The sequence below is a fragment of the Mus pahari genome, chromosome X (genome assembly GCF_900095145.1).
Source record: "Mus pahari chromosome X, PAHARI_EIJ_v1.1, whole genome shotgun sequence".
NCBI lineage: Eukaryota > Metazoa > Chordata > Mammalia > Rodentia > Muridae > Mus > Mus pahari.
In genome coordinates this window covers 49,924,320-49,947,638 of record NC_034613.1, presented here as the reverse complement: position 1 = coordinate 49,947,638, position 23,319 = coordinate 49,924,320, and the positions used below count along the sequence as shown (strand labels likewise).

Genomic DNA, 23,319 nt, shown 5'->3' with positions numbered 1-23,319 from the left:
TGGGTTACCTCACTAAGGATGATATCCTCCAGATACATCCATTTAACCAATAATTTCATAAATTCATTGTTTTTAATAGCTGAGTAGTACTCCATTGTGTAAATGTGCCACATTTTCTGTATCCATTCCTCTATTGAGGGACATCTGGGTTCTTTCCAGCTTCTGGCTATCTACATTCTTAATAATGTTAGATGAAAGTATACTTTTCAAACTGCCTAGCAAACTTTATGGTATATAACATTCAGTCAATGCTTCTACAAATTTAATTCCTTTCAGCCGGGCGATGGTGGTGCACGCCTTTAATCCCAGCACTCGGGAGGCAGAGGCATGTGGATTTCTGAGTTTGNGGNCAGCCTGGTCTACAAAGCGAGTTCCAGGACAGCCAGGGCTATACAGAGAAACCCTGTCTCAAAAAACCAAAATAAAATAAAATAAAATAAAATATAAAAATAAAAAATGAATTCCTTTCATCCTCATAATAATTGATAAATTTCAGCTTAATCTCTTAATTTTGATATACATGGTCTAAGGTGAAGGCACATGGGGCCAGTGTTGGTATGGGCTAACTGGGTATGGAGATGTCAAAAATGCAATGAAACAGCCCTGGCAGGCATAAGGTGATGTGTCCAAGATCTCCTAACCTGCACTGGCCTATTATACATCACACTGGAACTCTACTTGTTTGCAGTGTTATGGGCAAGTTTCTGCTTTAATTTTTAAAGTAAAGGTTGAGTATCTTTCTAGTATAGGCACCCACAGTAGTAGAAAATTATTCTAACTCACAGACAGCATAGCATACACCCTGGGAGAAAAATTTTTTTCAGGTGTCTAATATATGTTGATATGATCACTCAGAAAAAAGTGAAATCTGAAATAGAAATCATGGTTCTAATTTTTCAGTAGCTGTTAGAAAGAATAGATGCTTTTATCATGATGGGAAAACAAATACAAAGAATTAGGAGTGCCATCTTGTGGAATGATCTGTTATTGCCATTTAGGAGCCAAAACCAAAAAAAAAAAAAATCACTAGTAGCAGCTGAATGTTTTCTGTCCATCATCAAGACCCAATCTGGAAGGAATTCTTGATAGCCACCTGTGGAATTAATGAATTGGAAGTAGGGTAATATTTGGATGAAAGTTTAGTTAAGGTAAATATCACCTTCATAATACATCTGATTCATCACTCATTGATGATTTGGAAAATGGGGAATAAAATATTTAAGATGTCAAAAACAGACTAACTCCTTCTTATTTGGAACTTATCATCTTTGCTTAGTATGCCAGCTGGGAATTTTTAGTTCTTATAATGATTAATTTACTAAAAAGTAATAAATCATTTAAAGATCATAAAGAATATAGGTAGTTCTAGAGCTTGTGAAAGTTGTTTATTTTCTATTAAAATGAGTAAATAAAATTTCTGGTAGTTTTAACTTAAAACTATATAAGATAATGTAAAGCAATACACACATACCATATATATTTCATATCACTTAAGTTAAAAATATAACCCAGGAGCCAAACATGAGCACTACCGTTAACCCTACCATTTAGGTGGCAGAAGCAGAGAACCATGAGTTCAAATGAAGCTGGGCTCCACAGCAACCTCAAGGCACACTGGAGCTAATTGGTGAGGCTTTGTATCTAAAAGTAAAGGGAGAATGTTTGGCTCAGTCATAGAATGTTTGGCTAGCAAGTCCAAAGCTCCAAGTTCGATCCCTAGTACTGCAAGAACAACTCTCCTAATTTATGTAGCTGATGAGACAAATAAGAAAGGGTTCTCAAATTCAAGAATTTCAGTGTTTATTTTCTTGCCTTTCAATTTAAATATGGATACTCAGCACCCATTCTGTTCTACTCTGTGCTGCTGTATTCTAAGAACAAGTAGCCTGGCACCAGTGCCTGTTTTGTTTGTGTGAGTGTAAATTTTATGACTTGCCAGCTGCACAACATTGGACAGAGAGCTATAACTTCCTATGCCTCATTTACCTCCTCTGTAAACTGGATTCCTATTCCACTGATGTCACATGAAGTAATATGTACAGACAGCTTAGAGTAGCAGCTCATCATACATACTCAACACCTTGTAAGCGTTGCATCTTTGTTACCATTGTCATTATTACCTACCATCATGATTTCTGTCACTACAAAGGCAGGATTTGACTGGACCTTTGTAGTATAAATTAAATCACAAGGTTTATTCTGCCTTTTCAACATTTTGAACAATTTACAGATTAAGTTTCTGCTATTCTCAGTTACTGTGTAGAATATGTAAGAACACCCTTACCTATTTCTTTCTACTAGATTCTCTCATCTTGAAATTCAGGACCAGAGGCAGGTATTTAAGAAAAGGCTTGGGAAACTGAAAGGACAGAACATACTGAGAGTGAGATTCCTATCTCTAGAATGCATGGGACTTGCATGTCAGCAGTGCATAAGAGTAAGGCAAGATCTGGATCATCGCAGTCTGCTACTATGCATACTTGTGAAGGTAAAACTGAAGGAATGTGGAAGGAGCTATAGAAAGTCACCACAATGTACTTGTTTGCATGGAGGACCATCTGGTGATGTGGGAATTTGGACATTGCAAAGTGTTATGAATCCTCAAACTGTGATATCACCCCTCTGTGACATCTATTTTCCAATGAATTAGTCAGAATTTAATTATTGTGATATTCCCAAAGCGTCAGAGCAAAGAACTGAGACTATAAAAGTAACCTGCTATCAAATAAATGCAGTTAAAATTCACTTTGGTTGTAATGCCTAAGTCTCCTAACAATCTGTTCTCCTCTGCTTTGTGAACTGTTCATCAGATGAATCTCAAGATCCAGCTTCAGTGTTTCAAAGATCCTGAGCTGTGGGGCTTTTATTACTAGTGTTTAATGTGTTAAAATATACCCTTGATTGAACTGTTGGAAATGTACCAATTGCATCCACAGTGAAGTCTGCATTTGCTTTTCTGGCTTTTAGGAGCCAAGTGAGAGCAAGGTTTCTCTACACGGACTCCATATGGCTGTGCAGGAAGAGCAGTCCTGTACATTGGGACAGATTTCAGCCACACTGCACAAGCTATATGGAGGAACTTAGAGAGTTCGTGGCTCTTTGAAAAATGACTTGCATCTTGCTGTGTGGGTCTTTCTTTTAATTTCCTGTGACAACTATTATTTACCTGTTCTATGACTCAACGCATCTGTATTTTTTTCTTCTAGAAATGACTTTTTTTTTGCCAAAATATAGACAAAGCATCCACTTGAAATGAAAACAACAAAGCAGTTATTTCAGGTGGTGATGCAGAAATAATATTCTCTGCTACTGTTATTGGAGCCCCCTATAGATACTTTTATATTTAGTTCTGCCAGAAAGCCTCAAAGAATAATGTGTTTCTAGATTTAGTCGAGATCTAATAATTGGAGTGGTCACATAAACTTAACATAAGACCTATGTGGAACTGGAGTAGTTTATGAATTTTAAAGTGTTTCAAAATAGTGATGCATTAAATAGGTCACATAGATTACATATAGCTTGGTTAAAATCATAGCTAATCAATTTGTCTGAGGCATCAAGTTTCTGACTCAAAATGTAGTGATTGGAATCTGATTTGAATAGCAAATAAAAAAAATCTGCTTTTACACCTCAGCTTATTTATAATTGAACTTAGTAAAACCTTCCTGATGTCATCTTGAAGAATTATTTTATTTTATTTTATTTTATTATTGCATGTGCACGTGTGCATAACACATAGGCATGAGTAGTCAGTCACATGTGAGGGCATAGGAGTGCAGATGAAAGGATAACTAGAGTCTTTTCTTATTCTGAATTACATGGGATCTGGAGGTTTAACTCAGGGTGTTAGAATCGAGTGGCTTAAGCAACTTGGTAACCCCCAATGTAGTTTTAAAATAACAGTTAATACTAGCATGGTTGGTAAATGAATGAACCTTCACTTGGAAAGTAGATATGGAAGGATTCCAAATATGACATCTGCCTAAGCTATAAAATAGAGTTTAAAAGAAGAAAGGGGGGAAGAAAATTAAGGTAAAGAAAAAATGAGGAGGGAGAAAAGAGGTATGACAGACAGGAAAAGAGGGGACAGAGACCAAAAGAAGAAAAATGAAGGCAAGCCTAATGTTATGGCACTGATATGCAACATAAAAAATCCAAGGTAAACCGCTCCAAACTTCTGTTTGGTTAAAAGATTAGCTAGAGTTGGGGTTGGCACAAGCACAGCCTTGCCAATGAAGTTCTTTTGTAACAGATGCTTTCTCTTCTTTTGTACCTGAAAGAAAGACACTCCTATTGGGTAAATGGCTCCAGATATAAAAATGACAACAGACATGATCATATTAGCAATGTTCATGTCTACAGGAGTTATTCTTTTTGGTTATCACATCAATTCTTGCTTTTATTTTTTAAAAAAGTATGAAACACACCAGGAATTTTCACAGGGGCCATGCTAATCTTCTCTGTACTGTTCCAATTTTAGTATATATCCTGCCGAAGCAAGCACTAATTCTTGCTTTTATAAAAGCCTCACACAATGCTATTTATATACTCTTCCAGGTAGTGTTTGAAACACTTCATTTTAAAAGACACATAACATGTCTATGCTGTCTGGAAGCATGCAATGGAAAAGCTAACCAGTCAGCAACATAAGCCGAAGCATTCTCTGCTTTTCACATTAACAGTTAAATGTGTACATTCCCACAGTCTCCACAGAATTGCAACCTAACCTTAATGTTCTAATATAAATCTCACCAGAGTTATTGTCATCTCCCCTCCTTTGGGAAAGAAAAAGATACTTTCTGGGAGCTGGAGAGATTGCTCAGCAATTAAAAGCACTTGCTGCTCTTGCAGAGTACTCAAGTTCAACCCCCAGCATCCACCTGGTGGTTCACAACCATCTGTAGCTCCAGTTCCAGGGGATCTGACACCCTCTTCTGCCCTCCACCATCATTACAGCCATGTGATACTCATACTCACTCATACATGTAGGCTATCTCTCATCAAATCAATCAATCAATCAATCAATCAATCAATCACTTAAAAATAAGAGAGATAAAAATCTCTTTTTCCTCCAAAATCGTCACTGTTTTCCTTCTTTTTCTTATCATCCTGCACTTGGAGATGGAATAGATATTATCAACTGACTCCCTTAGTTCTTGACCCAAATGTGCCTTTTATCTGGTAGGGCAACAGGACATTTTATGTTAGCTTTCCTCTATTACTGTTCATACACAAAAGCATCATGTTTAGGACTTTCAGGTTTAACAAACAAAAGTCAAGGCTAGTTAATTAAATTTGAGCTTCAGAGAAACAATCACAAAATAATCTTTAGTAGCATTAATCCTAAACATTGAATAGGACAGACAAGTTTGAAGATTCATAATTCATCTAGAATTCAAGTTTAATTGGGCATCTTCTATTTTATCTAACAACCCTTAATGTGATTTGGAAATAATATCCAGATCACATAGACAAGAGACATCAATAAAAACAATTTTAACTAGCATCTGCAGAGTGGGAATCCTGCCTACTGATCACTGCTTCCTTCGAGATAAATAAACCAACTTACAGAACAATTTCAGTAAGAGAAAGGAAATGTGCTAATTGTGTTTATTTGCAGAAAGTGAGCTTTTGTTTACTGTATTTTATACTTATTTAATTCAGAGTCCAAAAGGTCACAAATGGTGGCATAAAATCCTCTGTTCCAGTCTGGGTCCCAGCTCCTTCCAGAATTGTGGACACAGAGATGCCATGGCAAGGCATCAGTTAGCTCCAAAGGGTTCAAAGATCAGTTGACTTCACTGTTTATTTCTCTAGCCTTGCATTCAATGAAAGAGACAACCCTAGTTTCCTAATGCCCCACTCTGTGGGCATGTGCCTGGTTCTTGCCAATGTCTTCACCCTGATATGTGCCAGGTCATTTGTTATAATTTCCATAAAGAGTCTGGACTATTGGCCTAGACTCAAACAAACATGATAATTTGCAAAATCGCTGCTACGTGTAATGTGTTTTTCTGAGAATTCAGAGTTGGAAAGGCTGCTTGCTGCTGAGAATTGAAAGTCTGACAAGGCATAGACAAGGAAAGTATTTTTAGTAGACATGCCAGGAAAAGGCTCTTGCAAGAGACCCAGTGAGTGCTGGAATTCTTATTGACCTTTTAGGGTGTTTTGTTGTTGTTGTTGTCTCATGTAGCCCAAGCTGGACTTAAACATGTTATGTTGCTGAGGCTGCCCTTAAACTCCTGGTCCTCATTCTTTTGCCTCAAAAGTGTTGGACCACAGACCTAACTACCATCACTCCCTTTTTTGCAGATGTGAAAACTGATATTTCAGAATGGCTAAATTCCTCATCATAGCTCCTATGGTTAGTATGCAAATCCACATCTGTTTTCACTGCATCTCACCCTTGTCATTATTGTACATCAAGCTTGATACTCTGAAGCTGCTTCGGGACTTGTTTCTTTGAAGAATTCTCATCTGTGGCACCCAGAATTTTAGAGTGATGGCTTAGAGTTCTTCTCCCTGAAGATTGTTGAGAAGAAATTTTCAGGCCACTCAAATTATCATTAATCACACCAATTCTTACTGATCATAGTAGTGAAAGGCTGAAGTACCATTTAGAGCCTTGATTCTCATAGCATGGTCCCTGGACTGACAGCATAAAATGAAGGATCTCAGGCCCCATCCCAGACTGCCTGAGAAAAAATTTGAATTTTAACAAGTTCGCAAATGGGTTTTTGTATACACATTAAGCTTTGAGACGCATCATTGAATGCTGACATGGGCTTATGTAGTACTTATATCTTGGAAGAAAGAAATAGTGAGATTATTATTGTTTTGTTCATTTAAAGAAGAAGGGAAAGAAGCCTCTGCTGTAGGCTTATTGAGGCAATGGGACGCTGTGAGAAGATTAGAATAGAAACAACCTCCCTCATTCACTTCGCCTTTTTTTGTGCACAGTTGGAACATTAGCATTAACTGGAGTTACAGTATTCACACACCTGCTGGAGAAAATAGATACCTTAATTTGCTCCAGTGTAAGGAAACATCAGCCATTTCAGCTATGCCTTTGTAGACGTTATAAATTATGTGCAATTTCAAAAAAGATTTTTAAATACCCTAAATATGGGCTGTATTATCTGGCTTGTAATAGCAGCGTGACTAGCAACTGCAAAGGGAAACAAGTTTGCACTGAAACTGTGTCATCAGGGAACTTGGAATTGATCCTCAGAAGCTTCCCTGTGTTCTCCAAGGTTATTTGGTCAGCAGATAAATAACTGTGTTGAAGTTCTCAGCTCCTGGGCTCTATGAGATGGTGTCTTAGTTACTTCTCGTGATGTTGAAACCAAAGAACAAATAAGAGTAAACTTTAGAAAGGGTTTGTTTAGGCTTTCACTTTGCAGTAACTCAGTCCATCATGGTAGGTAAGGCTATTCCACAGGGCAAGAGAATGTAGCTAGAATGTAGCCACACCCCAAGTCTCAGCTAAAGAGGGACTATGCACCTTTATTGCTTTTCAAGGAATCTAAATAGATAAACGAGATACATGATACATACATACATACATACACACATACATACATACATATTCCTATTGGAATTTCTACAGAGGTCTTAAAATGCTGGCTTAGTTAAAAACTGCATTTCATAAAAGAACACTATAAAAGAGACCGGTAAACTCTTTCTGTGAAGATCTAGAGAATATATTCTTTAGGCTTTGCAGTTTTAATTCTAGTTATCAAGTTTACTACTATACTTAGAAAGCAACCACAGACTATATATATATATATATATATATATATATATATATAATTGGATATGGCTGTGTTCTGATAAAACTGTACTTAGGGACTCTGAATTTTAAATTTCATCTAATTAGCATGTGCCATGAAATAGATATCTTTGAGCTGTTGGCAGCCATTTAAAATTCAAAATTTGGCTTGCTATGTGAAGTGCTTCTCGTGCTAGCATGAAGACCTAAGTTAAACACCTCAGCACCCCCAGAAGAGCCAAGTGCTGCAACACATGTCTCTAGCCCCCGTGCTGAGATGTGAAGGCAAGAGCTCACTAGACAGTTGCTCTAGCTGCCAATGGCGAGTTCCAGGTTCAGGGAGACTCTACTGAAAAACAAAACAAAACAAAACAAAACAAAAAAAACAAAAAACAAACACGGTGGAAGAGTGATTAAAGAAGATTATTATGTTACCCTCTAGCCTTCATACATGTCCATATGATCAAACACACACACACACATACACACACACACACACACACACACACACACACACACACACACACACACACACACACACACACACACACACACACAAATAAATAAATGAAATAGTTCTTGTTGGTGTTCTAAAGCAGAAGTCAATGGACTGGGTTTGAGGGAAACAATTTAACAACTCCTGTCTGAAGCAGATTCACTCCTGTTAAATGCCCTAGTGTCAGTAAAAGTTTGCATGTGTAATTAGAAACTTGTTCATCACCAAGATTACTTTCAGGTAGAAAAACTGAACTTGACTTTACTTATCCAGAGTTTGTGAGAGTTAGTTATACACATCTTCATCAGGAAGATCTGCACAGAGTTCAGTGGCTCAGGCTTAGAGCTAACACGTTGTGTAAGTAGCTGCATTGTTATCCTGGGCCTGTTCCAAGGCTTTCCCATGGTGGAAAGGGCTTCTTAAAGGGTTCATCATAAGCCAGACGCATAGCCAACAAGGGTTCCTTGTGTAGAGCAAGGGGAAGGTTATCTGGAGCGATTCAGCTGTAGGACTACCACTGTTTCCCCTGTGCTTCAAGTGTCATGTTGCCCTCCCTATGCTGGAAGCATGGGTGCTTGTTAGACTCAGCCTACTCAGGAGTTCTGATACTCAAATGTTTCTGAGGCTGGGCCTTCTTTAAGAATTCCTCATTTGAGGGGCTGGTGAGATGGCTCAGTGGGTAAGAGCACCCGACTNCTCTTCCAAAGGTCCGGAGTTCAAATCCCAGTCAACCACTTGGTGGCTCATAACCATCTGTAACAGGATCTGACGCCCTCTTCTGGAGTGTCTGAAGGCAGCTACAGTGTACTTACATATAATAAATAAATAAAGAAAGAAAAAAAAAAAAGAATTCCTCATTTGAAAGTTCAGCACCAAAGTCCCTCAAATTCACAGTGGATGATATGTCCAAACCAGAATTACTGAACTTGGGTAGACTTAGATATTAGTACTATTCATATTATGCCAGATGTTGCACTGGGTGCATGTTGGGGCATGATTTCATTTAATCTGCACAAAAGCCTGACAGGTAAATATGACCATCATGTTCATTTTCTGCTGTAGAAAACTCAGGTGTAAGGATAGTCTGCACTTTTCCATGTTGGGTAACTTGGTAAATGATAGGGTTGGGTTTCAGGACTAAATAGTTTGACCACTGATTCTGATATCTAAGCCCCAGCACTCTGCAGCTTTCACAAACACCAGAATCTAATCTCTTTACACTCTACATTTAATGAAGGGATAGAATCAATGTGGAGAAGACCATAGGTTTTTCTCTCAACTGCAGGCCAATTGTTGAAACATTTGTTCTACCATCCAACAAGCTCTCATGAAAAAGATAAATTTAAAAATCAACTGTCTCTTGATCAACATTTATTGTAACATGTTTTACTTGTATGGGCTAGGCTTAAAAATAGAGATGTTACTGGTGGAGAACTATGAGTTCCTTCCACATGTACTTGAATATCAGTTAAACAAAATAACCTTGGGGACTTGGTATCAAATCAAAGGACACTGAGAAGACATATTGGTGGAGGTGCTGCCTAAAGTTCTACTATGAGATAATACTACCATATGCAGATTTCTATGGTTGTATCATCCAGAAAGATAGGCGCTAGCTAAATACAGCTAATGAAATTTAAATTAAGTGCAATTAAATCAATTTGAAAATGCAGTTCTCCAGTCACACTACCCATGCTTCATTACTCAATTACCACATATTGTATAGTAAAGGTACAGAATATTCCTCGACTCCCAGGGAGTTGTATGGGATAGTACTAGTCTGGAGAGAAAAGTATGGAGAGGACAAAAAGAGAGTTGTTGACAGACCTTTGATACCATCTACCACTAGAAGTCAGGGAATGGAAAGTGTGGTAATAAAAGAGGTAATAATGATGAAAGCTAACAAGATTACTAGGATAATATATGGCCAGGAAACTCAAGGACAGAAAAACATCAGATAATGATGTATGGATCTGAATGTCAGATGCTGCCAAGAGGACTTGAAGTTAAAGACTGAAAAGTGTACTCTGGATTTTGATAAACTATTTGATTCCACCTTAGAGGCCACTGCTGATTTATGCCTTGTACTGTACTGGATAGTGGTAGGCCCAAGGCTCAGCTACCATTCTCAAGTCCAGTGTGAAGATGTAGTGCAGACACATCTTTCAATTTGCTTCTTGAGAAATTGATTTTGTCAATGGTTTTAATATTGTGGATTGTAATGTATAGCATGTCTCGTAATTTGCCAGCTGTCTCACACTATCCCATTTAAGGCCCTTTGTCTTACCAATTTCCAGAGCAAAGGAAATGCCAAAGGGCTCAGACCTCTGGAAGTGAAGTACTATTTAATTCAACAGTAGTGATTGATTTTGGGATTGAGAAATTCTCAGGTATGATGGCAAACCAAAGACCAGGGGTCAACTGTGGATTTAAAAGGCCAGCCTGGTCTACAATAGTAAAATCTTGTCTCACAAAATAACATGTAAAATTCATAAGTATTCATTAAGTTCTGAGTAGCAAGTGTGAGAGACCTGACCGTATTGTGGAGACCCTTAAATCTCAAGAGATGTCAGAAATATTGGCCAGACCTTGTAGTTGACTGAAATTTTTACCTGGCGTTCCTGTTAAGCACTCTTAACCCTGTGGTTCTGCTAGATCATGTCAGAGAGGAACATAAATTTGCATGTTCTGGAGCAAGAGTCAGGGTTTCAGGAAGAGAGGAAAGCTGTTTTTCTGCAGTGTTTGGTGAAGTCCCCAGGGAACGGAGGGTGGGAGGCCAGTATGTGATCTGCTATAGCGCTGGGGATGAGACTGGAGAAATTGTAATAGATGTGAGATATAGAGTGAAGATTGCCTACCTGATTCTCAGACTGATGTGGCCATTGGGTTTCCAGGTAGAGAATGGTATAGGTATAGGTGGTTGACATAAAAGCTGGAGTACCTCTGATAATGAAATGTGTAACTTAACATTCATTTCCAGAAGCTTGGAGAAACTTCCAGTTTTGATTATGTTGGTCCTAACTTGACTATTCTGGAGTTTGCTTTTTTGGTAGATTTTGAGGTACTTCTCTTTTGGTAGAGTGCTAAAGAATCTTTTAACAATTTAAATATGTACTCTCATTAAACTCTGACACTGACTCAATAACTCGTGGATAAAGACCCTACGATATGTTGTGATGCAGGAAACAGTTGGAGGCCTTGACAGGCAACATTACTTACTTCTAGCTTTGCGACCTTGGACAATGTAGCTGAACATTTTGGGTGTTATGAGGGCTGGATGAAAATATATGGGCAAACCCTCTATCCCTCTGACTTCCAGCCTCCAGTGAATTCTCTATGATGTGATTGTTTTGTTTTGTTTTGTTTTGTTTTGTTTTGTTTTGTTTTGTAGTTTTGTCAAATCTCCCATATTCTGCCCCATTCATGTTGGGAGATCCCAGAAGCTCAGTTTTCCTTTTGCTTGGTTTTGAGACAGAAATTCACTATATAGCGCAGACTCCCATGATATTTGTGATTCTTCTGTCTCAGGCTTCTCGGTTTCAGGATTTCAAGTGGGTGCCACCACACTGGGTTTCAGAACCTCAGTTCTTCATGTGACACCAACATCTAGGCAGTTTCACATTAACTGATTTCTTTGCATATGGATCAACACTGGAACTCAGTGGGTTTTAATGCGGAGAAACAACTTTCCACATGCTTGGACTCCCTGTCTTCCCCTTCAGCACAAGTGTACACTAGACACACAAAGGCACCAGAGTGCCTGGTGTCACCTTTGTACTTATTGCATTTCTAAGGAATGCAGCAGGTTGATGGAAGACAGGGTAAATGCTCTTGGTGATCTGGACGCACTGACTGCGTTATATAGAGACTCTCATATGATCATCTCAAAAATTATTAAGAGTTGCTGAGGTTGACAACTTCAAGAACCAGAAAACTTATTTTATTTTAATAGTCATCTGCCCATATATCATAATTCCATTCTCACATAACCCACTGAGGTATATGTCAAACATAACAGAGTTCCTGGTACACAGTAAGGACCTATCGAAAAATCTTTCATTTGTACCCTCAACATGGCTACACATTGGGAGGCACAGAAAAAGACTGATATGACTTTGGCCCAGAACTATCAGGAAAATTGCCATCTATAGAATGTCTCAAATATTTTTCAGTCTTAGACCTTCTTGCACAGCCACAAATTATAGATGAAGAATTGATATTCCAAGCAATGGCATCATTGCCCAAATTCACCAGGCTTCTAGTAGCAGAGCCAATGTGGTCTGACTCATAACTTTGTATACTTTCTATTTGCCCATCCTGTGTTTTGAAACTAGGAGAGCAGGAGATCCAACCCGTAGTATAGAAGCCACTGTCAGTTAATGATTGCTGAGAGAGAGGGAATACATTTTCCTCACTGATGTAGTCATTGGTATGTTGCTCATAATCCAGTAAACAACCCTGTATACGTGCATGTATAGCAACTTAGTGAGTTATTTAAAAAATCATGATAGTAGGACAGGATGTTTGGGGAAGAAGAATGGTTCAAAAGGAAGTTGGTAGGGAATGAGAAAGGAGAATGGTGGTAAATATGATCAAAGCACATTTTACACACACACACACACACACACACACGTGTGTGTGTGTGTGTGTGTGTGTGTTAAATTATCAGAATCAAGTAAAACTACATATACATATATTCATTTATTTTGTGGTGCCTGAAACACATGTGGAAGTCAGAGGTCAATTTGCAGGAGTTGGTTCCCTCTCTTAACTGTGAGGGTCTTGGGGAACTAACTCAGGTCACAAGGCTTAGTAGCAAGTTCCTTTACCACTGAGTCATCTCACTGGGTCCCTAAAATTATATATATTTTAGAAGTAGTACAGTAGGGGTAATACAGTCCCCAGAATTTGACCTCAGAGTGAGACAAGCAGAGGCTCTCCAGAGAGGGCTAAAGGTCACTTCTGCTGTCTGTCCCTGTGTCCGGTAAGCTGGACTCTTGTAGCTGCTTCTCTCTACACATTCTTTCTTTTCATTCTATATTCACATGTCATTCTTTCCTAGTTTGCTTGTCCAGAGAAATAGGTGATGAAAAAGGCGCCCAGAAGGTGCCTGCCAGAGCAGTGGCCTGCTTTGCTTACTATAAATAGCTCTCCCCGTCAGTTGCCATAAATGGCATGTTATCGGGAAGGTGACCAGTTGGAAATAATGCCTAAGGAGAAGTTAGGACTCCAGTAGCTGCTTGGTGAAAACAGAACTCCCATTGTGGAAGGTTAAGGATGTGGATATCTTTAAACAAAAGTAGTTTTATCAGATTCATCATTTAAAGCCCATGACCAGGGGAAATGCAATTAATCAGAAAGTTGCTGCTTTATTTATGAGCAAAGCACACAGTAACTAGATCAATCTGCATTGAAACTGGGTGTAGGCTATATGCAGAACAAAATTTAACTCTCTCAGCATCTACTGATTTTAAAAGCACTGCAACCTGCCCTTTGCTACCACTTCAGTCCTAAAGAATATATATGAAATGAAGGATCCTGCCTGTTTTTCAGGTCTGCCTAACATCCAAATGTATTTACATTAAAGTATATGCATACTGTTCTAAAGCGATTAATAAGGGAAATTGATTGGTATGAATTTATTCACACAAGCCCCGTTTTAGTATTTTCAATTAGCAAATAGGCAAAAAAAATTGATTGTGGATCTATTATTTAATTAGCATAAGTGAAATAAGCATTGTATGAGGGAGTAAGGCATATGCATATATTGATTCTGGCTGCATCCTTTGAACAAAGATGAATGTTTTTGTAATCAAAATAATGTTTTTCTGAAAAGTAACAAACAGTTGTGAGCCACTCGTGCTCTCTCACAATTTAAGATGCCTGAGGAAGGAGGATTTAGTCAAAGGTCAAGACCAGCCTGGAATACACAACAAATTCCAGGCCCAACTAGGCTAGAGTGTAGTCCTCTATTTCAGAAACATCACCGAGAAAGGAAAGAAATACAAATAAGGAAACAAAATAAAAGGGAAAAGAAGAGAAAAGAGGGCTATTGGACCAGATATTTCAGGAGGAGTCACAGGAACAGAATATCAAGAAGAGAGAACAAACAAACTGCCTGGTACTTCCTGGATGGCAGGAGAAACATGATATACCTTTGTCATTTCTTGTTCTCATGAACTGGAAATGCTGAGGGATAGCTGGCAGGAGAAAAGATAATAGAGGGGAGGAGAGGAAGGGAGGGCAGAAAGGGAGGGGAGAAGGGGAGGGGAGGGGAAGGGAATCTAGGAGAGGGGTGGGGAGGAGAGGAAAGAAGAGGGTAGGAGGGGTGAGAGCAGAGGGAAGGAAAAGAGAGGAGATGGGAGGAAAGGATGTGAGTGAGTGGATTCTGGGAATCAAGTTTATGTATCATTGGTCAAGTCAGGCCAAAGTGGTAAGATTATTTACATCCTCCCATGTTTAGGCTGTGCCTGGAATAGACTGTGTACAGAAAAGTACTGGGAGAGAATATCACATCCCCAGAGCTGGACTGGAGTTAAGTGTCTTGAGCCAGGAGCCATGATATGTGATATGGCAAAGCAAGCCAGGCATCTTTCTCTCCTGTGGGGTATGTTCCTCCTTGAACATGGAGCAAGGGGTACTAAGCCCTGGAACTGTCCCGAAAGGAAATTCGGTGATGTTTGTGGTGTTTATGGATTGTTCTTGCTTATGCTTGTTCCTTCACTTCAAAAAGGACTTGGAATAACTCTTCATTCCTACTGAGAGTGTGAGCACACAATGCAGGCATGTACAGAATGTGAGACCTGCCAGTTCAACACAGCTGCTAATAATCTCTGGAGTACAACTGACCTGAGTTCTTGACTCTCTATTTTCTTTGTTGCTATGCAGTTTGGGGCAAGTCAATTAACTTTGCTTCAATCATTTCAGAGAGGAGTGTGATAAGAAACCTTGTGTCATACGGATGCTAAAGGAACTGAATTAGACAGCCATGGTATATGGCTGATATTTAATAGCCACTCAGAAAATGGTCCTTGCTCCTCACTCCCTTTCTGTTTTCAGTCTTCCCCCCCCCCCATTTCCTTGCTCATTTCTCACTGTAGTCCTCAGTACACTGTGTCCTCATTAGTCTAGATGCATTAATATCTGAAGTCCCGTGTTACACCATTTTTTCCTGTGCTCTTCTTGTCATGGCTAGTAGAGTCATTGCCAAGTCTCTTGCCTCATACACATTTCTAGGCATAGTAGGCCCAATTCGCAGACAATAAGTCTTCAAATGACATGGTGTTAATAGTAGAATAAGAGAAAATACTGACTTGTAAGTTTTCTCAGAAGTGTATTGAGGTAAGCCAGGTATTGTAGTTCATACTGTAGTGCCAGCACCCAGTAGGCAGTAGGACTGTTATGAGTTTAAATCCAGCCTGGACTATACAGTGAGTTCTAGATCAGATTTGACTGTTGAATAAGAACTTGTCTTTTTTAAAAAATGGAGAAGGGAAGAGAGCAAAAACAAGAAAGTGAGAGAGAGCAAGAGAGAGTAAATTTGCTGAGGTGTCGCACTGTATATAAACACCCACCATGAATGTATGTCCAATGTCTATGAAATTCAGAGCCTCACAAGCATCTTGCAAAAATACTTAGCAACAAACACTGTACATAAAGTTCAAGTGATGAGGGAGGGCAGTGAACGGGATAAAGTGGGCAGAGATAGTTCTGAGAAAGCAGTAATCACTATGGCCTAAGAGTCAGTGGTTCCGTACATGTTCCTCCAACAGCATGTGATTAGATGCCATGCAGTAAGTGTCACAATAGGCATGCAGATAGCACTGAACTCATTTCCTTCAGCCCCTTCTCTTCTGTGTTTCTGTAGTAGCAATTTGCATAGAGCTCTGCTGTGTTTCTAGGGTATACTGCATCATGCAGGGTACAACCTTACTGCATTTTAGAATCCATAAAAAAGCCTTCAAGTGACAAAATTCATCGTGGAAGAAGGCAAAAGACATGGATGAGACAAAGAAAAGGAGGCCATTCCAAATGGACTGTGGAGTAGACAAAGGGAGCACAAAACCAGAGCTAGAAATAGTCATGCTTGGTCATTTGAGGTGGAGTCACAGAGCAAAGAAGACACATGGGGGGGTGGGGCAAGACTGACTTCAACAGTGCAGCAAGAAAGAGGAATTTGCAAGCCAGACTGAGCAATGCAATGATGTAACTACCCCAGGCAGCCTGGCTTGCAGGAAGGCTTCTCTTGCCAAAAGGTTGAAACAAGGGGATTGCAATTAACTAAGAGAAAGTGGTTCTCTTTCAAAGCTTTTCCCATTCTAGCTAGAAGCATATGGCCCTGGCAAGAGTCCCCGCTTCCCCCCCCCCCGCCCCTTTAGAGCATCCTGTGTCCCTTCTTTGCTGCAAATTGTTCAGGAAGAAACAAAAAACGGCAGGCTGACTGCCTGAAGGAATAATCATTAGCCGATGCTGCCATCTCCAGGAACCTGCCTGCTAATAACCAGCATACTATAGCAGGACAGCTTCAAACAGTAATGCTCTCCCTTCCTCTTACACAGCTGCTGCACTTGCTGAATTGGCTTATCCAGCTTGAAATTTGACTGCACAGCTGGAGGAAAGGAGAAGCTGCCCAGGGCTTCAAGAATCTGTGACTTTCAGCTGCCTTCTCTTTCCTCTGGTCTGCCAGGAATGTGTTGCGCAAGTTCTATAAAAGAGAAGGGTTTGTTTGCTGGTGCAACCATAATGAACTACTCAATGTCTTTAACAGTTCTAGAGGCTAAAAGTAGAAGATCAGAGTGCCAATAGGCGTGGATGCCTCTGAGATTTCCCGGGGTGGACCGAGGCTGGCTCATTGTATGGCTTTTCCTTTATGTGCACACATTCCCAATCTTTGCACATGCTGATCTCTTCTTAGAACTCCAATCAAATTGGCTTAAGGCCGAACCTAATAACCCCATTCTAACCCAGTCACCTGAAAAAGGCCTATCTTCAAACACAATGGCATTCTAAGATACTGGAACTTAGGATGTCAAAGTATGAATAAGCACAGGGCAATTAAATACAAAGTACCGTAGTGAATGCTTCTTTCAAGCTCCAAATCTTTGTTTCCACATTAGTACCATGTGTAGGTAGATATGCTCTGCCTGGTATGTACCCAAATTTGTAACTGCCGAGAAAAAAATAGGTATTTAGCATAAAGAAATTGTATAAAAGTTAAAATACAGTGAGCATGCACTAGCATGTAGCTAGTTCATTTATTCTTTTAATTTTATAAAACTTATTATTTTAAAAAAACTTGTAAATAAATAAAAACATCACAAACCAAAGTAAAACAGACCCAAAGACTATAGAACTCAGTGAACTTCTGTACAGTTGGAACAGGCATTAGGAACTAGGCTGCGTAGCTTCATATGGAATTTTATACTTCCATATTGAGTTAATTTTATGCACTTATTAACCACCCCAAAAATCCATGACAGATTAAAACTAGAAGGACAAGTAGCTTTATATACTCTTAATAACTCCTGCCCATTACCTGCATTTTGTCCTTCCTCATTCCCATATATATAGTATTTTTCTCCTTTCCTTATACATACATGTGGATAGATAGATAGATAGATAGATAGATAGATAGATAGATAGATAGATAGATAGATAGATAGATAGATAATTGGGTAGATTCCACAAAAATCATCTAGCAAAAGCTTCATTTTAATCAATTAGGAAACTATTGATAGTGTGTTTTCAAATGAAAGCTATAGGCAAGATATGCAAGCAAACCACAGACCCTTCGAAAAACAGCAGTCTGAGGTCAGTTAACTTGGTGAAGTTATATCGAGAGGCATTCCTATATACTCTGGAAATGGTAATTCCAGATAATAGAAAAGGAAAGATGCAGAAACTGAGGAGAAGGGCAAGGAAGGAGATGCTAGCCGGAAAATGGAAAGAAATTTAGTAAGGCTTAGAGGAGAGGCGAAGGACTCAAGTTAATCAAGTTGACAATGGTTTTTTTAAAATTATTTTATTAGATATTTTCTTCATTTACATTTCAAATGCTATCCCAAATGTCCCCCATCCCTGCTCCCCTACCCACCCACTCCCACATCTTGGCCCTGGTGTTCCCCTTTGTGGTGCATATAAAGTTTGCAAGACCAAGGGGCCTCTCTTCCCAGTGATGGCCACTTAGGCCATCTTCTGCTACATATGCAGCTAGAGACACAAGCTCAGGGGGTACTGGTTAGGTCATATTGTTGTTCCACCTACAGGGTTGCAGACCCCTTCAGCTCCTTGGGTACTTTCTCTAGCTCCTCCATTGGGGGCCCTGTGTTCCATCCAATAGATGACTGTGAGCATCCACTTCTGCATTTGCCAGGCACTGGCATAGCCTCACTGATGACTGTACTCTGTGCCTATTATGTGCTGAGAACATACCAGAGAGTCAAACAAATTCCTATGTTTCATACAGCCTACCTTTTAATGGATATTACATACATAATAATTATATATAACTCATCCATTTTACTGGATCCTTTTCTCCAATTTTAAGCAGAGTATAAACATTTACATATATTAAGCATACTTCCTGATTAGAAGAAACACAAGTAAATGAGCATTTATCCAATAATCACTTGTAGGCCTGCATGTTAATAATCTATTGCTAACATTGTAAATATTAATAAAGTTGTTGAATAGGAGATCACTTAATGGTTTGATCAGGAGCCTTTGTGTTTTTGAGTTGCAGGTGTTAAGAACAGAAATTCATTCACATGGGAGCAGCAAGTCCTCCTCCTCTTAATCTCTTCCTCCACAAGGTTAAGTTACTATGTATTATTTTCTTGGAGAGGAGGAAGACAACCAGACAGTTCAGAAAAGCAGGTTATTCTGACACAAGAGTACCATTTGAAGGCTAGGAGGATCTGATAGAGTCTTAATCTGTAAGACTGCTACTATAATTTTGGATGTATTTTATTGTTTTTAATTATATGTATGTGCATATGTACCTATGGAGGCCAGAGGTGTCAAATGCTCCTAGAGCTGTATTCCTGATAGTTGTGAGCCACCTGGTGTGGGAACTAGGAACTAAACTCTTCTACAAAGAGCGCTGAATGTTCTTATCCACTGAGCCACCTCTGCAGCCCGGCTTGCTGTTACTTAATGGACTAAACTATTCTTGTTAACTGGGTAGTGCTATCAGCCAGGTTATACCCAAGCCAGTTTTCATATACATCACTGACATTGGCTCTTACCTTAACCTGAGCATTTCATGAAAGAAAAATTTATCTTCACAGACGTTAGTCTTGAATTCCAATGGTGCCCATATTTGGCCACAGAAATAGAAAGCTTGGTAGGATTATAGAATTCTTATATGCAACTCAAACGTTCCAGGAACTTTAGTTTGGCATTGTTTATTTTTGACTGAAGTCAGCCCTTGAAGCTCATGCATACAAATAGGCACTGTCTTGATAAGCAGATATGCCCTGTTGGCTGCACTCTACAAAGTATCAAAATAGAAAAGCACTTCCAGAACTGTGCCACCATTTCCACAACATAAGAAATCCTAACACATTCGCTATAGCTATATTCTTATCTGATAATTGAAATAAGTCACTGACGGTTCCTCCCTTCTCCAACAAGCGGCTGGCTGCTCCAGCTTTCACTCTTGTTACAAATACAGAAAATAAATAACTTAAAGGAGGTAGAATTTGGACTCCTGAGTTCAGTCCATGGCTGGCTGGCTTCAATACTCTCAGCCAGAAGTGAGACAGAACCTCAAGGCAGAGGGGACATGATGGAACAGAACTGTTCACCACATGCTAATCAGTAGGCAGAAAGAGAAAGGCAGGAAGGGGACAAAAACCAATTTTCCCATTAACTACTTTCTCTAAGTATCCCTCAGCTGACACCTTTCACTTCCCAGTAACGTCATCATATAATTGATTCATTAATGGACTAAGTCATGCATCATTTCAGAGGCCCCTTTATCCAGTCACGTGTAGAAATGTTCTCAGGTATACATGCAGAGGTTTGCTTTTCCTAATCTCCTGGATCAAGTTACCAATTGAGATATGCTATCATAGGGGCGAAGTCACAGTAAGGGGAAAAAGAAAAGAAATCCATCCAGCATTTAGCTTTTGAAAATGACAAAAATTCAAAACATGCTGACACAAAAATTGAATACCTGTTTTAATGTTCTTAGTGCCTAGAACTCTACCTGAGATCCAATATCCTCTCAGTAAATAGGCAATAAATGAATAGCAGGATTGCTACATAAACACAATACTGCATAGGGAATATGGGAAAAATGAAGAAACCTGTAATATAGTCAGTTACCTAAGTACATATTTCACATTTTAAGATTCTTTTCATGTTTCAGCTGTAAAACAATCATCAATAAAAATGAGTTATGGAAGGTGCTGATTCAAACATAGATACCTCTGACTTTTCTTGACAGTGAGAAATGGCCTCAGAGGATAAATGTCTGGAAAATAGATTGTTTACAAAAAATATATTTCAGATTAAATCCTTGGTCTATGCTTTGGTCAAAACAATGCAAAGGATTTGTGTAGTTCAAGGAAACGTAAGGTGAAAAGGCTCAGGGGCATAGACAGCCCTTGTGTGGTGGCTGGGAGGTTACTGGTCTGTCTCTACTGGTCTCTCTCGAGATGTGCCATTTGCAAGCTGCAAGAGGTCCTGAGCATCTCTACCTGCCCATGCATGCTTATGTATAAATTGTGAATGTATATACTAATATCTTACATTTGAATTATTCATGTTGTCAGTATGCAAAAGCATACACATTTAAATTAAATAACAAACATGAATATGCAGGATCTTGTCATATGCTCTTTTTATGTCTAATTGTCTTGTGGCTCATGTGAGGGTTGAGACATCATGTTTTCTAACATGGACCAACCATCATAAGTGATCAATAACATGCATTGCATTATTAGATCGTTTCCATTCTAGGTTTAGCCAAATAACTGAGTAAACTGAAATCATGTCTATACTCCCTATTGTCACTTGTCAAATAAATAAATACATAAATAAATAATGGTATCTGCATCAGGAGTGTTAACAATTTCCATGATGATGGTAATAGTAATGATGATAACCTTTATTTGTTGAGTCATCTCACTGAGCCCCGACAGTGATCTATTTGTGTGCTTATCACCATCCTCCTCATTTTGCTGTACCCATTCTTGCTAGAGAGCTTCTGATTCATCCATCCCTGTTCCCTGCCACTGAGTTTGCAATTACCATCTTTTCTCATCACTACAGGACCTGTCATTCTACTCTAGTTTCCTACTCTTCCTTATTTTAGACCTAATACTTCTTTTCTTTTCTTTTCTTTTCTTTTCTTTTCTTTTCTTTTCTTTTCTTTTCTTTTCTTTTCTTTTCTTTTCTTTTCTTTTCTTTTTTGTTTTTTTGTGCTCAGAGTCATCTTTAAGACTCATTTTTTCTTTTAATAGAAATGAACTATTTTATTACATATTTTCTTTATTTACATTTCAAATGTTATCCCCTGTTCTAGTTTCCCTTCTGAAAACCCCCTATCCTAACCCCCTCCCCCTGCTCCCCAACCCACCCACTCCTGCTTCTTGGCCCTGGCAGTCCCCTATACTGGGGCATAGAACCTTCACAGGACCAAGGGCCTTTCCTCCCATTGATGACTGGGCCTAATACTTCTAGATTATAGTCATTGCCATGCCATATACACATATCCAATACTAAGTTTGTGTATATGCATCTGTGTATGCAGGTGCCATCTTGGCCTAAAGTAATTACTTTTTAAGTATCTGAGCCAGGTATGGTAGCACACAACTTTAATCTCAAGGAAGCAGATTCAGGCAGATCTACATAGTGAGTTCTAGGACAGCTAAGGCTACCTGGGGAGACCCTATCTAAAAAGCCTATAGCGCTAACCTATACTCACTTTTTTTTTTTTTTTTGGTTTTTAATGCTAGCCATGTTTATTTTCTTTGCCTGTACTAACAGAAAGATGTTAATGTTCTTTTGTAATGGATGATAACACCTACACCATAAAGTTGTTCATTCAGAAATATTAGATTATTTTCTGAAACCTCCTTCTTGCTCCTGGCTCCATATTGAGTCTTTAACTAACTTCTTCAAATTGTACCTATGCATTGGATTGGTAGCCCTTTGCATTTTTAGTCATTCTTTCAATGTCTTTAGTTTGGCTTTCAACATTGTTCTTTGGACAAATGACAGTATCAAATGTCTTTCTTCCTCTAGTCTTAACATCTGTAACCACCCATTCATCAGACTTCATGCTGCAGCCAGTGAGATCTTTCCAAAATGCTCATAATATCAGGTAACTTGTTAGCTCCAAACCCTAGCTTAGTTCCACCCTGACATTCAGTACTCTCAAGTGTCTTTGTTGGCCAGGGACACATAGGAGAGCTGACCAATCCTTCATGTCATCCTTGGTATTCTGTTTCAGCCATTCATTCATAAAGTTTCAGATTGCCTTAATTCTGAATGCTTTTGTACTTGGTCACTGGGCCAGGAATCTTCTCAGACCATGTACTCTATACTCTCCTAAGCTGCCTTGACTAAAGAAAGCAAGCCTTCAAGACTCAAATCAAAACACTTACTCCTTGATGAACTTTTATAATCACCCCAAGGCCAGGTTTGGTAGTTTTCCTCTGTGATTAATACATTGTGGTACACCTCATTCAATACACTTACCACCTTGTATACATAAACACATGTGTTGGTCTCTTTCTCCTAACAGCTAAGAGCCCATTGGTGCAAAGGCTCTTTAAAATTCGTTTGGATTGTGCCTGTTTAGATAACAGTTACTCTTTTCTCTTGTTATCTCCTGTTCTTCCATGATATCTTAGCCTCTGGAATGCCTTTCCTGAGTCCAGCTTCTAACTCAGGCTTATCATTGAATTAGGTGCCCAGCCCTGTCCTGAGAGGACCTTCCTACAGTTGAGTTCTTTCCTTTCCTTTCCTTTCCTTTCCTTTCCTTTCCTTTCCTTTCCTTTCCTTTCCTTTCCTTTCCTTTCCTTTCCTTTCCTTTCCTTTC

At 39.0% G+C, this 23,319-nt stretch overlaps 1 protein-coding gene and 1 pseudogene across 4 annotated transcripts in view; one reads left to right on the top strand and one right to left on the bottom strand.

Moving 5' to 3' along the window:
* Fgf13 (fibroblast growth factor 13) overlaps positions 1–23,319 on the top strand; it is a 507,713-nt gene that overhangs the window by 375,631 nt on the left and 108,763 nt on the right. The window lies entirely within an intron of this gene.
* On the bottom strand, positions 4,411–4,502 carry LOC115063170 (annotated as a pseudogene).